General features: G+C 28.4%; 1 pseudogene; it reads right to left on the reverse strand.

Annotated features, from left to right (window-relative positions):
- Positions 1-12130: 12130 nt before the first annotated feature.
- On the reverse strand, positions 12131-14083 carry LOC149060590 (zinc finger MYM-type protein 1-like; annotated as a pseudogene).
- Positions 14084-15533: the final 1450 nt, after the last annotated feature.

The following is a 15533-nucleotide window of genomic DNA, read 5'->3' on the forward strand; positions in this document are numbered from 1 at the left end:
TTTATTTCACAAAAAAATAATTTATAAATATCACGACAATATACAAAAAGGAAAAGTCTCTACATTCAATGTGTTCTGGGTATTCACCGATTAGTTACTAGTTGTAGTTCAAGTGTGTATTACAAGTGTATATAATAATAATGTAGTGTAGTTGTCACACAATAGATGTAATGACGAGTGAACGAATCAAAATAATTTTTATAGTACGAGTATATCGACAAAAATTCAGATTTCATAAGGTACTTAAAAACAATATTCAATAATGGACTTGCTATTTAAATTATTGTGTGTGTTATTTAACGATGATTTTGGATATATCCAATAATATCAAACCCAGAACTTGGTTTACCACAAAAAAGGTGTTTCAGACTCAATTTACCTAGCCTCATATCCGCGTTCTGAAATGAACATTTTTTCCGTATCATATAGTCGGCCCACGTTTAGTATTTTAAACAATGGTCCAAAAAATGTAGGTAACTGTTAATCATGTTAAATACGTACCCAAAATGGTCACGATTAATACCGTTAATGTGAATTGTGACCCCCAAGAGTATTTTTGAGATTACCATACATTTATGAGTGTATTAACGATGACGATTGATGATAAGCTACTCCAAAAAGTAATATTATTTACATAAGGAATGCGGAGTCTTACAAAAATAAATATTTGCCCTATTAAATATACTACTAATTGTATCGACTATATTATAGTACAGTGAAACCTTTGTTACTGAAAGCATTAAATAGCAGACACATTTCAACTCCCTAATTTCCAGCTAATATGATACCGTGTGAATTCTATACTTAATCGTGCAAATTCATGCCAATCGCGTACTAAATTTTGACAAAAAAATTTTTAATGGGTGGGGCTGGCGCAATGCACGTGTAAACCCCATGTAAAAAATATATACAGTATTTTAATAATATCTACAAACACGAAAAATGTAATGATCAGTTATTGTGAAATCTATGACTGGCTAGTGGCTCCAATGTTCTAACTTCTAGGTGTTGACTATTCTCAGTGTACAAATAAAGTGGACCATTGGGTACTGCTTTTCTGTACAGTATATGTAGGTATATAGAGCAGTAAAACACGATTGTGCCCGTTTTGTCTTTTTACCCGTAAACACGTGAAAATGTAGGTTTGCCCTTCTACAAATTTTACAATACACTATTTAAAAATATGGTTTAATTGAAAAACTCAAAGTTTAAGTTTTTAAAGTTCGATGTTAGGTTAGCACATACAATTTGAAGGAAAATTATTGAAATGATGAAAACAAAGCTTAGGGCTTATAATAATGACAACAAAATTAAATTGTTGGCTTGTTTAAAGATTGTTTCTTATTGAGACATTATTTCACATTAGTATACTCCACTTAAAGCTCTTGATGTGTGTTTTTTTTAAATAATATTTGTCCAAATTTATAAAAAAAAATTACGAAAACTCTGAATCACATTATTTCCTTTTAATATTAGTACTTTTACATTTATATAAATTAAATAACGAAATCTACGAATTTATGTGGCAAAAAACTGTAGTCCCATTATATTCAAATATTCTAGCATAAAAATTTAATTATGTTTTAATTTTGTCCAACTTTGCATTATAAATTTCAATTTGTCTTCTTATTTTTTTCGAGTTTTTAATTCGATTTTCTTTAACACTTAATTTTTAAATAAGTTTCACTTTGAATGTTGTAACAGTATATTATATTATAAATAATAATTATACAATAACTCCACGAATAGAAATATATGAAGTATGAAACTGTGAGTTATTATGCGTGTGAAATGATTCTGGTCAATTGGTTTAAAATTAGAAAATCCGTATCACCTAGAGCATACCATACAAATAGTAGTATAATATTCCTTTAATATTCTTTTAAGGGGGTTCTAGTCGGTCATTTTCTAAGGAGTAAGATTTAGGCAAATTATGTGTCACGTATAACCTGGCCATATCAATGTGTGCGAGTGTAAATGATCATTAGTGTGTGTGCGCGCTGCCGCGCTGGTGTACAGTGTTCAATAATGCATTACGACCCGTATCCGCATTCTAAGAATCAAACAATAGACTACATTACTTGTAAGTTATAGTCTACCGGGTACCCACTACCCGCACGCATCATACACTACTATTATTATAATATAATATTTTTTTTTGTATTATTTATAAATGCATAGATAAAAAAGAGCTATAAAGAGCTCACTGTAAATTGCGACCCATTTTTAATTTTTTATGTAAATTGCGGCCCGGGCATATTTTGTACATACGTAAACTGCGGCCTGGCTATATTTTATATATACCTAAATTGCGGCCTGGATATAATTTTTACTACCTACCAAATATTTTTATTCATAAGTAATAATTACGTCAAAGGTTTTTATTGAAAAATCAATATTTTCCTTCTCATTTTCAGACTTAGGACTGTCATATAATTATATCAATTGCTCAAGCAATGCTGTTTTTTTGTTTTTAATTAAAAATATTATATTATTAGCAATTAGTAATAATGTGTATGGTTAAAAACCAACCTTACGTATGTTTTAAAAGTACATAGGCCGCAATTTACGTAGTACCTATATTGTATTTATAACTATGACCTTTTTTGGGGCAATTTACCGACTCCGAGATAAAGATAACGCACAATAAATCCAATCAACATCAGTGATCTGTTTTATTTTTTAATACTGCATGATTTAGTAGAAATCATAAGTACAATGTACATACATAATTACATAAGTACGTAGAAATTTAAGTTGCTATAGCGTGATAATAATTATTCAGTGTAGCATTTTAAATTTTTAAATTTTTAAACAATTCATATTTTTTTAATACATATTTTTAAAAACGATTTATCTTGTAAAAGCATATTTTATTTTATAATAGATAGGTAGTAATAAATATTATATTAAAGCAAAAAATAATAATAAATGTATATAGGTATACCGTTACCTACCTTACATATTTATATATTACGTCCTATTATGTAAATATTATTTAGAAAGAATAACTTATGGTACCTATTAAATAAATGTAAAAATGTAAAAAAAAAACTAATGTTGGACATAATTACAGTTCAATTTATACAAAGAATAAACTGAAAAAAGTATTCAATAAAAATCAATTTTTTCAAAAAATTTTTTTTTTGTTTTTCCCGGTGCTTTTGATGCTTTTATAAACGATTGGGAATTTCATGTACACAGACACAAAAAAAATTTTAAACAAAAATTTAAAAAAAAAAACCACACACACAACGACACAACATTGTAAAATCAATACATTCATCGCTCCGCTCAGAATCTAAAAGTGGACTTCGCGTATAAAGCTATACATTGGAATGGACAACTCTCTAACTCTCTATCTCCAACACAAGCCTTTTTTCGAAAAAAAAAAAAATAAAAACAAAACAATTAGACTGAGGCGAGCCGCTTCGTACTTTTAAAATATTACTATACTTTTTGAACCAAATTTTGGATATTTTTCTCAATTAATACTATAGTTTTATTTTATGTTTTTTTACTTACATCTGGACATTACGCTGTGATGTTACTAATTGTCGTTCACTGCTACTACATGGTATCATTGTTAGGGCATTATTGTCTTCGGAAATGTCATTATGCCCTACTACAAGATCGGTTTTCTGTGAAAATTTACAAATAAAAAATATAATCTTGGACAAAGAACTATACTATGTGAATATGTGGATCACTGATTTGTTTATATTCATCCCTAAAGAAGTTTAGTCTTATATATCTATTATAAAGTCATTTTTATAACATGAAATACTCGTTTTCATATTATTTTTTTATGCAAAACAACTTCTAATCTTCGTGATTTTCTAAGGTATTTAACCAGCAAAATTGAATTTTATATTCTGATATGTATGGTGTTCATATAATTTTACATAAAAATGTGTAACATTTTTATAATAATATTTTGTGAAATTAAAATTTAATATGACCAGTGACCAAACCAAAAGCAATTATGACAGGTTTTTCAATTTAATTGTACAAACATTAACTTCACTTACCTTTTTTTTTACAAGTGCAGCAATATTTCCTTTATTTTTTCTGCTTTTACTCGGAAAACATTTTGATTTTTTACCCATTCGCCAATTTTTCGTATTATCCATCGTTAAAAATATTTGAAAATAGGTAGGTAAAAAAAAAATCACAATATGTTCAAATTACAATCAAAAATAAGAACTGTGGTATAAGAGTAAGGTTTATGACTGACTAAATGTGATTATGTGAATTTGCAGTTTTGTGGTGTATTATAGAAAAACATTATTATTATTATTGTTATTATTATTATTATTGAACGTATATTATAATATGATAAACATCGAAAATTGTTTCTCGGTAAATGGTCGGCATCCGGTCGACGCGCGACGATCCGGGTAAACGTCGCGTAATTAATTGGTTATCGGTATTTGGCGTTCTCGCACTCGCAGGCACATGTCAGGTTAAATTATATTAGAAAAAAGTATTCAGTTACTCTTCGTGTAAAAACATACTTCGGCTGTGACAAAATTGTGAGACTTAGGTTGGTGTTATTTTAATTCTGTAAAAATCCTAAAATATTTTAACACCTCCTCTATAGAACGGACGAAGAGTTTTTTTATAAATATTAATTTATTCAATACATATGATTGAGCGAAAATGTTGTAAAAACTGAAAGTTGTATGATATTATAATACTGTCAAAAATTAAAACTTAAAAAAATTACCCCGACGGTTCTACAGAGGAGATGTTAAGAAATGTTATTATTTTTACAGCATTAAAATCGAACCATCCGAAGTCTCACAATTTTGTCATAGCGGAACATCTAAAAACGATATTTTTTGATCGACTGGAACCACCTTAATATGTTGTTTCTTGACATCAAAATAAACTAAAGTTTTATATTTTTGATTGTAAGTCACATTGAGCGCATATTCATAATTAATTGTTATCGTGATTTATAGACAAATACTATAATTGTAAAAATCGTTACTATTCATTGTGAAGGCAAATAAAGCAACTTTCTACATCAGACTCTTCTCGTACGTTGCTTATAAATTTATGTCACCTCACGTCCTCCAATCAGATTGGCCAGTGTCTACCAATTATTGGGTGTCGCTGTAGTCGAGTTCATGTCATCAACGAGAGAGTGCCGTTGCGTAAGTTCGCCAGCAATTGGCCGTTGTGTGAGAGGTCACCCAGGTCGTCGAGTCCGGGAGTCCTATCCACGTCTTCGGAAGACCCGAAGACCATCACCATAACCAGACTTCAATAGGTTTAAGTTAGTTTTAAATTTTCCCTCTTTTGTGAGCTCTGTGGTCATTGCACTAAACCGGATCGACCCTTCCCCATTACTAACCTGCACCATCCATATTCCTTATACGTTACGTTCCCGTCCTTGTCATGGGCATCGTGCATAGTTGGTTGCCTATCGTCAGAGTAACATTGAGTCGATTTGGTTGCCTACCTAAATAAAACAAGGCGTGCGGTTATATTTGGTCTCGACAATAAATCAAGTGGTCCTTCGAGTAGCCTTTATCGTTGGGCACATACAGACAAGAATTAATTTATTAATATCATTGGCTAATTATATTTTTCATCGTGATTTTGAAAAAAACGCACGTTACGGAGTGTAATCTAAATAAAAAGGTCAAATGGGTGCACTTGTACTGATTTTCTGGGCGCAATCGTGTTGCATTTTTTGCATGTAAAAAAGTAGGGCGCGCGCCATTGTGTTATAGCCGATAAAGAGTGAATTCATTACGGATGTGTTAGATTTGAATTCAATGATATTCATCGTATACGAAAAAGCTACTCTTTGTAGAGACATACAGTTTAGAATATTTTATGTTGTGGTAATTTATTTCATTGATCTGTGTGGATGTACATAATACTCAAAACTAATTATAAATTCAATCATATTATATTATTTATTTTCTATTTATTATTGATTGTTTTGTCAAAATTTGAATGTTTTTACGAAATATAGTGACTGCATTTCCGATATTTTTAGTTATTATTATTATTTTTTTTTTTATTAGCTTATGAAATTTGAATAACATATGAGACACTTGAATTATATTTACATTTTTTTTTTTATCACAAAGCAAAGTTGTACCATATTAGAATCGAATAAATTGCACACAAAGATCCAAAATAATTTGAAAGAGAATACAATTTCTATTAAAATGTTAATATAAAAATTCAGAAGAAATTTCAAGTTCTTTCAGTTATTCGTTGAGTTACAACAAAAAACGAAATCGATTTTTTCAATAACTGGTTTTTCCTTTATTTTTTTTATTTAATTACTAGGAATTTATTACATATCCTCCCCTCTTCCATAAAGTATCAAATCTCAAGATCCAGTTTCTTATCAGACACCAATTAAGTAGAAACTTTATGTATTTAATGCTTTGATTAATGTTTAATATTAATAATTAATATTTAATGCAGATAATGATTTAAGCAAGGATTTAAAAACACACACATACATCATTGTAAAATAACATACATAAAAGTTACTATTTATCAAACAGTAAGGACTAAGACTAATAGTATTGTAAACATTCCCAGCGAATAGTAGAATATTTAAATATGAACAATAAACACTTGTATAATGCATTTCCAAATTTAATTATCGCACGGCGTCTTGGGTAGCCTATTTGACTACTTCACTATTGCAGATATAGTATATTATAGTTTATAAGAACAAACTACAAAATTAGTTGATAAATAATATTAAAGTTATTACACCTTAAAACCACATTTGTAATTTCAAAAGTGGAATACAAACTATACCACACCCATGCATAGTTTAAAATTATTATGCAATGCAATAGTTCTTAAATAATTTAGTTGCAATAGCTGTAATAATTTCTATAGGTGTGAGTAGTTCCGTACATTTTTCCAACACGAATCGTCACACATGACTCCCGTTCATCAGTCAGCCAGTTAATCAGTAACCAAAATTATAAGGCTCTTGAAGAAATTCTAAAGGTCTTCATAAAGAAATAGTTATAACTAATTTCGAGGTACTAAGAGATACTTTATGGGTAGAAAACATTTTCAGTCTACGGTTGTTGTATAGCCTGTAACAAACATTTAATGAAATTATACACTAGGTATGATTTTTTTTTTGGCGAAGTTAATGATTTTTTTATGTATAAAAACACAATTGTGGTAACAAGTGGTAATAATATATTTTAATTTCGATCACAGTCCTGAATAATTCTGTTGAAGACATTGTTCTTCGTATGCAGTGGATCTGATTGATCTCCTTCGTATCGGCGACGAGTTATAATATTTTCACCAAAAAATATTCAAAGATTATTCTATAATTTTTACATTTTAATCACTGAAAAAGATAAAATGAAAACCAATCGATTATTTATAATTTTTTTCTGGGATCTAACGTTTTACAAAAAGTAACAAGTATCTTACCTTATCAATAAGTTACATTAAATTAAAAATCTATAGTTATGGCAGTCATTATCCAAACTGAGAGCAAAAGTTTCTAGCCTTGATTGAATTGGATGAAAACTTAAGGGACGAGATGGAAATTTTTCAATAGCTGACGTGGTTAAAATTTAAATTAAGGAACTTAGGCAATGAAGAAATTCAAGTATTCTTTAAGACAACAAAAAAAACTTCATAACCATAAAAAGATGTTTAATAAATTTAATTGGTAGTAATAGTGTAAACATATATACACAACCTTTAACGTTGATCCTACTTAGAAAGTTGAAATTATCAATTTTTATAAGCAAAATATTTTACGTTTTAAGGAATGAGTTTATGAAGTACCACTAGCCCTTAAGAATGCAGCAACCAACAAGATATATTATTGAAATTACTCACTAAATATATACCAAAAAATTGAGACTTTGTTGTACCAAACAAAAAACTGTTGAAAATACATTTTATTCTTGGCATAACAATAATCACCTATTAAAATTATCGAAGTAATATATTTTTACTGAATTAAGTAATAGGTGAGTTACTCTTATTATTTATAATTATTTTAATGTTTATCGTATCTGCGGATTTCGTAATAATAATATAAAGACATTTTTACAACTAAAATTAAATTTCTTACTTTTTGGCAGTGTTAACACTCTCATCATAGTTATCCTTATCCAAAACATAGAATTTGCGTCTACGGCACATTGACTGCTTTAAGCCTGAGTTATAAAATGTTATAATGTTTAATATATTTTCTTTATAACTTTTTGTTTACAAAATACTATTTATTAGCCGATCTAAATCCAAAGACGGGTTGATCGGTTGCCGAAAAAAGTATCTGTCCATAATCGCACACATTCGCACATCGTCACATTCATTGTCTTTATCTGCGGTACCTTTGTTTTGTGGTTCGTCACTATCATTTCGTAGATACAAAGGATCAATGTCTTTTATCGGGTTCAGAATTTTAATATTTTCTCTCGAGTTAGCGTTGAATGCCATTTGTATCACAGTATACTTGAAATCGTCCCAAAAACTTAAATTAATTTTATCAATTAAAACAAAAAAAAAAAATCAAAATCAAAAATCAAGACACAACATTTTCATAAAATATATTTTTTTTTTTCTTTAACATTTAGACAGATACTATGAATAAGAAAGAATTTTATTTTTACCATATAAGGTACTATAAAATTGTTGGGAAATTATTTTTAGCTTACTGTAAACTGAACTACAAAAAATAGATTCATAAATTTGAATTAGGTATTATAACAATGTTGGGCAGTATCAAATATTCTATCATATGACTTTTCACCAGGTCCAAGGGGCGTGTCCTTGTGGGAGGGGGGGCGAAGGGGGCGATCTATAGTCTTAAATGTTATCTTGTTATGATGTGCGATTCGCAGCTGATGTCGTATGTGCTTTCGCTTTAATTTTAAAGTACGCTTCTTCTTTATTTTGATTGCTTTTTAGGTTGAAAACTTGGATAAGAAGTGAAATGGACCAATGTAGATTAACAGGTTTGGCGCTTTTGCATATACACAGCGTCACAGCCAGTTTCCATTAAATGTAGACAAGATAATAGACCGATTTGCTAAGCATAAAAGAAATTTAGATTTTGTTACACAAACTATAAAATAAATGTGTATACTTTAATGACTATGATGATTTGTTTTTAGTAAACTAACATTTTAGTGACACAAATATGTTGTAGAAGAAACTAGTCCTAAATTCCAAAGGATAAAAAAAATGGTACTACACTCAGTATCTGAATCCCATGTAAATTAATAATATTTTTACTATTTCGCCTCCCCCCCCCCTGGCCAAAGTCTGGAGACGCCCCTGATAAGTCCCCAATTTCTATGCAAAATGCATTATTTTATAGGTGCTTATTAGTTATTTTTCAGAATACAATTTAAGCACGGGGGTTTGGTCGTTTGGAGAACTAGGGTGACATGGGTTTACTTTCAAAATTAGCAATCTCCTTAAATTTAAAACTCAATTTTTGAGTGTTGACACACAAACACAGTAAACACACACACACACATATGCGTATAATATAATATGTATGCACTGCAGCTGTTTAAACGAACATTTCGTGTAATGTGTTTGCGATAATTGTAGCTATTTGTAAAGCAGTGGGCTTGTTCATATAATCAGATGCCACATCGATGTTCGTCACGTTTTTCGCTTTGGTCTTAGTTGATACGAAACTCATTGTACATTCTGTACTATTTGGAGGTGGTATCATATTATCTTTGGCGTTTTTCAGTGCAACAATAATGTCCATGCGTAATTTTTCAAACAACATAACTTTACTCAATTTTTCAGCTAAGCGTAAAAATAATGTATTCATTATCTTTATATATTTTGTTAAATATGTCTCTTTCAATTTAAAGTATACTTAAATCTAAAAAAAAATTTATCTTTTGATATCGCAAAATCAAGCATATAGAAAATTTACATATAGATTAAAAATCACGGGAAAAATGTGATCTTCAATGATCTATTTATGAATTTAAAAGTAATTATCATTGGTATTACTATCAACCAATTTAAAGTATAAATCGCAGACAAGAATGATACAATAATGGTAACTATTGTTTGAATTAATTAAATACAAATGTAATGTAAGTACAGTAGGTAATTTGTCGTATTTGATGAATATACCATATTATATACAATTTAAATTGTTGATGATAACATTTTTAGGTAGGTCTTAAAATAGTCAAGAAACTGCTAATCTCATTCACAGTTTCTATTGTTAATATAATTAATTATAATAATATATTATCATAATCGTCATTCGTCATACCGATCACTAAAGATATATAATGGACAATCCAACGCACGATGATAACTCCTTGTTGAACATTGAAACGCAAAAGCTGTATATTTTTTACGATGCTGCCTAGCCTGTCAGCCAACCAGGCGTGTATATAATTCTCTTCGATATTATCAAGTTTTAATCTAGATGCAACTAACCTTTTGCAAAATGTTGAACATTAGAATTTATACAGATACACATTATTATAGCTAATAACTATGTTTAGAGGACAGAGGTACTGTTTTAAATATTAATGATAAGGTAGAAACACTAAGAACTCACAGCATCTACCACCATACATGCGCCTTATAAATTATATAAATTGTTTAATAATTAAATTGTACTCACGTTACGCACTCTTGTGGTTTCATATTTGAAAACTGAAGTTTCAACAAGCTTTCAATTTGTCTTGAAGTGAAAGTTATTTGTTCGTTGAGCCCAATAACTGTCTTGCATATTATGGTACTTTGATTGACATTGATATTTGATTCAGACATGACGAATGCAATTTATCGTAACGTTTCTACAAAAAAATACCACAGATGATATTATATTTATTTATTATGTCACCATGGTTAAATATAATATTTATACATTTTGTAAAACCTCTCTTTAAATTAGCATACTATATTACATAATATAAGTTAATTAATTTAAATTTTGAAAACTCTTTTTCACGAAAATATGAATGGTTTTGGAAATATTTTAGATTCCTTGCGGAGGGACGAATGTATATAGGTATTATAATTTTACAATGACATGTAACTTTTTTGTGTGTTCGTTGTACATTTTAGAATAATAAAACTGCTTTGAGTTTCTACATCATTTTTTCTGGTAGAAAACAGAATCTAAATGGTACTTTGGAGCATTGAAAAAAAACTCCAAGTAGTTTTCAAAACTATCAAGAAAAAAAAAGCGGGTAAGTCATGGATGTCGCTCTGCTGTACTGTATAGGTTACAAGTAAAGTTACTGTAATGGATGGAATTAAATTTGTATCCAATTATATTATATCATTGTGTATGAAAAACGATTCTGAGCGAAGACGGTTTATCTGTCTAGGATATATTATAGATTATTAAAAATTTTCAAATCTTAGATTTAAAAAGAACATTTTTTATGAATTTCTAGTTTGAAATAATTTGCGAATTTTCGTCATTTTGGTGATTTTCGTGATTTTTACATATGTTGTCAAAATTCAAACTTTGAATGCTTGTAAAAAAAAATTGTGACTACACATTTCTTTTATTTTTCAATTGCTTTTGTAAAAATATCAGCTAGTATAATATATTATTATGAAATATGTATTTTCGTATTTCGCAATATTTATAAAAATATTTGAATTTTTTGTAAAAAAAAAATGATCATCTGCTGACTGCCAACTTAAATAGGTACTCAATTTACAAATGTAGCAACTAACAAATTATATTGTACGTTGGGGGGGGGGGGAGAGAGAGGAGGCTGTGATATTCTTACACCCTCCTTCAGGACGGCCCAACAGCTGAAATTAATGCATTATTATATAATTAATACATTTAATTTGACTAAAGACTTAAGTAAATTTAATATTTGATTTATGGAACAATGTACCACATGAATTCCTACTAAAACTTACATTATAATGTTCTCAGTACCATAGACGCAATTAGAGTGAAAAAATTGGGGGGGAGGCTTCAGCCCCTCACATATATTTTTCAATCACTGCCTCTCAGAAGCTCTTTACCCTCTATAAAAAATGTGCTTATTGCAAGGCAAGTAAAACTAAAAAATAAAAAATAAAACAATAATTAACTTTTAAGTATAGGTAACAGATTTAATATAGTTTTATACATTTTATATTCTTATTTGTCTTTTTTTTTTTTTTTTTTAACAAATATATTTAAAATAATTTCGTTGTCAACAATAATATCTTTCTCAATATTAAGTATTGCTAATTTCGAAAAACCGTTCCTGTGACATAGTAGATCTAAGATAATTATTAATTCTTCTCATTGCAGAAAATGACGGTTCGCAAGTAGCTGAACTGACCGGAAGAGTGATAGCCAATTAAATAATTTTAAAAAAGATCTGGAAACGTATCTTTAGATATATTTTCTTTGGCGGTTAAATAGTTTGGAACTTATTATATCATATTTTTTAAAACAGTCATCTCACATTTCAAATCATTAGATATAACTTCAAATAAATTCTGTAAAGTAAAATACAAGTATATAATTTTTGAATGAAATAGGCAGACACTTGAAAAACAGTAATTATATATAAATAGAAAACCTTATATTGATTTATAAATAAAGATGATCCTTCAAAGTTTAATATTAATAAGTTATCTACACAAATCGTTTACTGTTCTCTTCAGAAAAGTTTTCTTTCATTTAACATATAATTGTATTATTGGACCTATTACTGGATAAAAAGCATTCATCTTCCAATATTCTTTTGGTTCTAACCTAATGGTACTTTGGTGATTATTTTCAGCTGAAGCTAATGATATAACCACATAATTTTTTAGATTGGTGAACTCCCTTTTCTGCCACCTAAGTTAAATTTAAAAAAAGTGGGTAAGTCGTGGATGTCGCTCTGCTGTACAGACGCACAGTAGGTTACAAGTGAGTTACTGTTCTATCTAGTTATTGTATCTATTACAGATGGAATTAAATTTTAATCCAATGATATTATATCATTGTATACTAAAAACGATTCTTAGCGGAGACAATTTATCTGTCTAGGATATATTATAGATTCTTAAAAAATTTCAAATATTTTTTTAGAAGTCTTGTATTAAATATACAAGCTTTTCTACCCAACAAATAAATTTTTATCGATATTTATGGAAAAAAAAACTAAAAACGTTAAAAAATTAAAATGTCAGTTAAAAGCTCAAAACTAATCAAAATATTTTGAAAATTTTATCAAATATAGAAAATACCTATATAACCATCCATTGAAAATTTCAAATATCTTTGGTCATTTGTTTTAGAGTTACATCAGAATAAGAAAATCGTTAAATGAGAAATCTAGTGAAAATCCAATGTTGTAAAAATTTAAGTTTCAAACGATCATTAAAACTAAATTTAACTTTCTTGTGGATATTTTTTTTTTTGTGATAAAGATTGACAAATTTGTAAGAAATCTTGTATTAAATTTTTAAATCTTAGATTTAAAAAGAAAATTTTTGATGAATTTCTAGCTTAAAATAATTTGCGAATTTTTGTGATTTTTGAGTATTTTGTCAATATTCAAACTTTGAATGCTTATTAAAAAAAATGTGACTATATATTTCTTTTATTTTTCAACTGCTATTGTAACAATATGTTAGGAACCTAGTATTAAATTGTCAAGCTTTTTTACCCAAAAAATAAATTTTTATCGATATTAATTTTTAAAAAACATGATCAAAAATTTCAAATACCTATGAATAGTTCAACTTAAGTCGAACATTTTTGAAAATTGCATGGTGGATAGAATATACTTTTATAAACATTCGGTGAAAATTGTATGTATCTATGGTCATATTTTTTTTAAAGTGACATCAAAATCCAAAGTCGATTTTGTCGAAAACTGATTGTGCGTAAAATTTCCTGCTTTTCTCTTAATTTTTAGTTTTTTTATCCAGATTATTTAGAAAAATATTAAGAATTTCTTACTTTTGACCCCCCCCCTCCCCCCCCCCCAAAGTACCAACTAGATTCACTTTCTGATCGAACGAGGTATTGAAGTCAAAAATCGAAGCACTTTTACGGCCCCAAAACGTGATGACAGACACAAAACAAAATAAAAATAAAAACACACATCATGGTAATGATCATGGTAATAATTCTCCGCTCAGAATCTAAAACTAATGAAACTCGGAAATTAAATAGAAAATCAATTTTCGACCAAATTGATTTTGTTTTTAAGGTTTTACTTATAAACTAATAACCGATGATATGTTTTTTTCACCAAACATTTATTACTATTTTCTAAGAATGAGAAGTTTTTTATTTTTTTTTTCATAAATATTGATGATAAATGTTTGCTTAGCTAAAAAGGTTTAAAATTTAATACAAAGTTGTAGTACTAATTTAAAAAAAAGTGAAGTGTAGAGTTCAGCTGTGGATCCAGAATTCCAGGTACAATTAATTACCATTATAAAGATAAATAAATATGATCTACGAATAGTTAATAAACAGTTATTAGTAGCTGCTATTTAACTCATCTATAAACTATATTTTTCGATTACAGCTAATATGAACAGTATTTTTATGTAATTTACAACAAAATAATTTTTTTTCGTTTAAATATCTTAATTTTGTCAACATTTAAATTTAAAATATTTATTTAAAAAAATTGTGCTTTTATAATTCTATATTATTTTCTTTTACCATAATATTTAAAAAAAGTAATGAACATTTTAATTTTTAACTCTTAAAAGTTAAAAGTTCAAACCAGATAAATTGTCTATCAGAAACTACGACTTTTATAAGGTACGGTCTATCACCTATTATAAATAAAAGGAATATTTTTCCAAGTACAAATCGTCTAATTGAACTGGTTGGTTTTATAACCAAACATTTTAGTTATACTTACTTCTTCCATTATAAAATTATGTTCTAATGCGATGTTCTTGATTTCGATAGTTAAATAATTCATAAATAAATATGATTTACTTGTAATTTTAGTAAGACATCAATTTTTGATTATTTTAAGGTCTTATTAGTGGTACGTCTAAAATATGTAGGTACCTATCAACAGCACGATTGAAGATATTATTAAATAGATATCATATTATCATTAATCATGATCAGTGGTAATTTTTATAATAACGGTGGTATATATCTGAACGAAAACCAATTATTTAAATCATGTATAGTCCATTGGTACTACCTACGTATGTTGTATTGATGTTATTTTTAAATCTTAACAGCAATTTAAAATTGATTATCAAGTGCAATGCCCGACAATCAGGAATTTAATTACAGAAAATACTTTTGAATATACTCGATACCTACATATTGCATTTATAATACCTATAGATTTATATTGTACAAATGTAAGTACGACAATTCGAGTTATTTTCGGTATCGTCTGGGGTTGGAAATACACGTATTGTGTGTAGTAGTACGAGGCTGTGCTGTGAGAATTTAAACTATGCGGACCGCCATCACGCAACGACCGTAACTTCTAAACAGAAGGACGATTCAACTTTTGACAAAGGAGAATTTTATTTTTAGTACTGCTTTCAAAATCAGGTTGTAAATGCTGCTC

This window comes from Diuraphis noxia, unplaced genomic scaffold (assembly GCF_037042655.1).
Source record: "Diuraphis noxia isolate RWA-SAM2 unplaced genomic scaffold, SU_Dnox_SAM2 contig0001, whole genome shotgun sequence".
NCBI classification, from domain to species: domain Eukaryota; kingdom Metazoa; phylum Arthropoda; class Insecta; order Hemiptera; family Aphididae; genus Diuraphis; species Diuraphis noxia.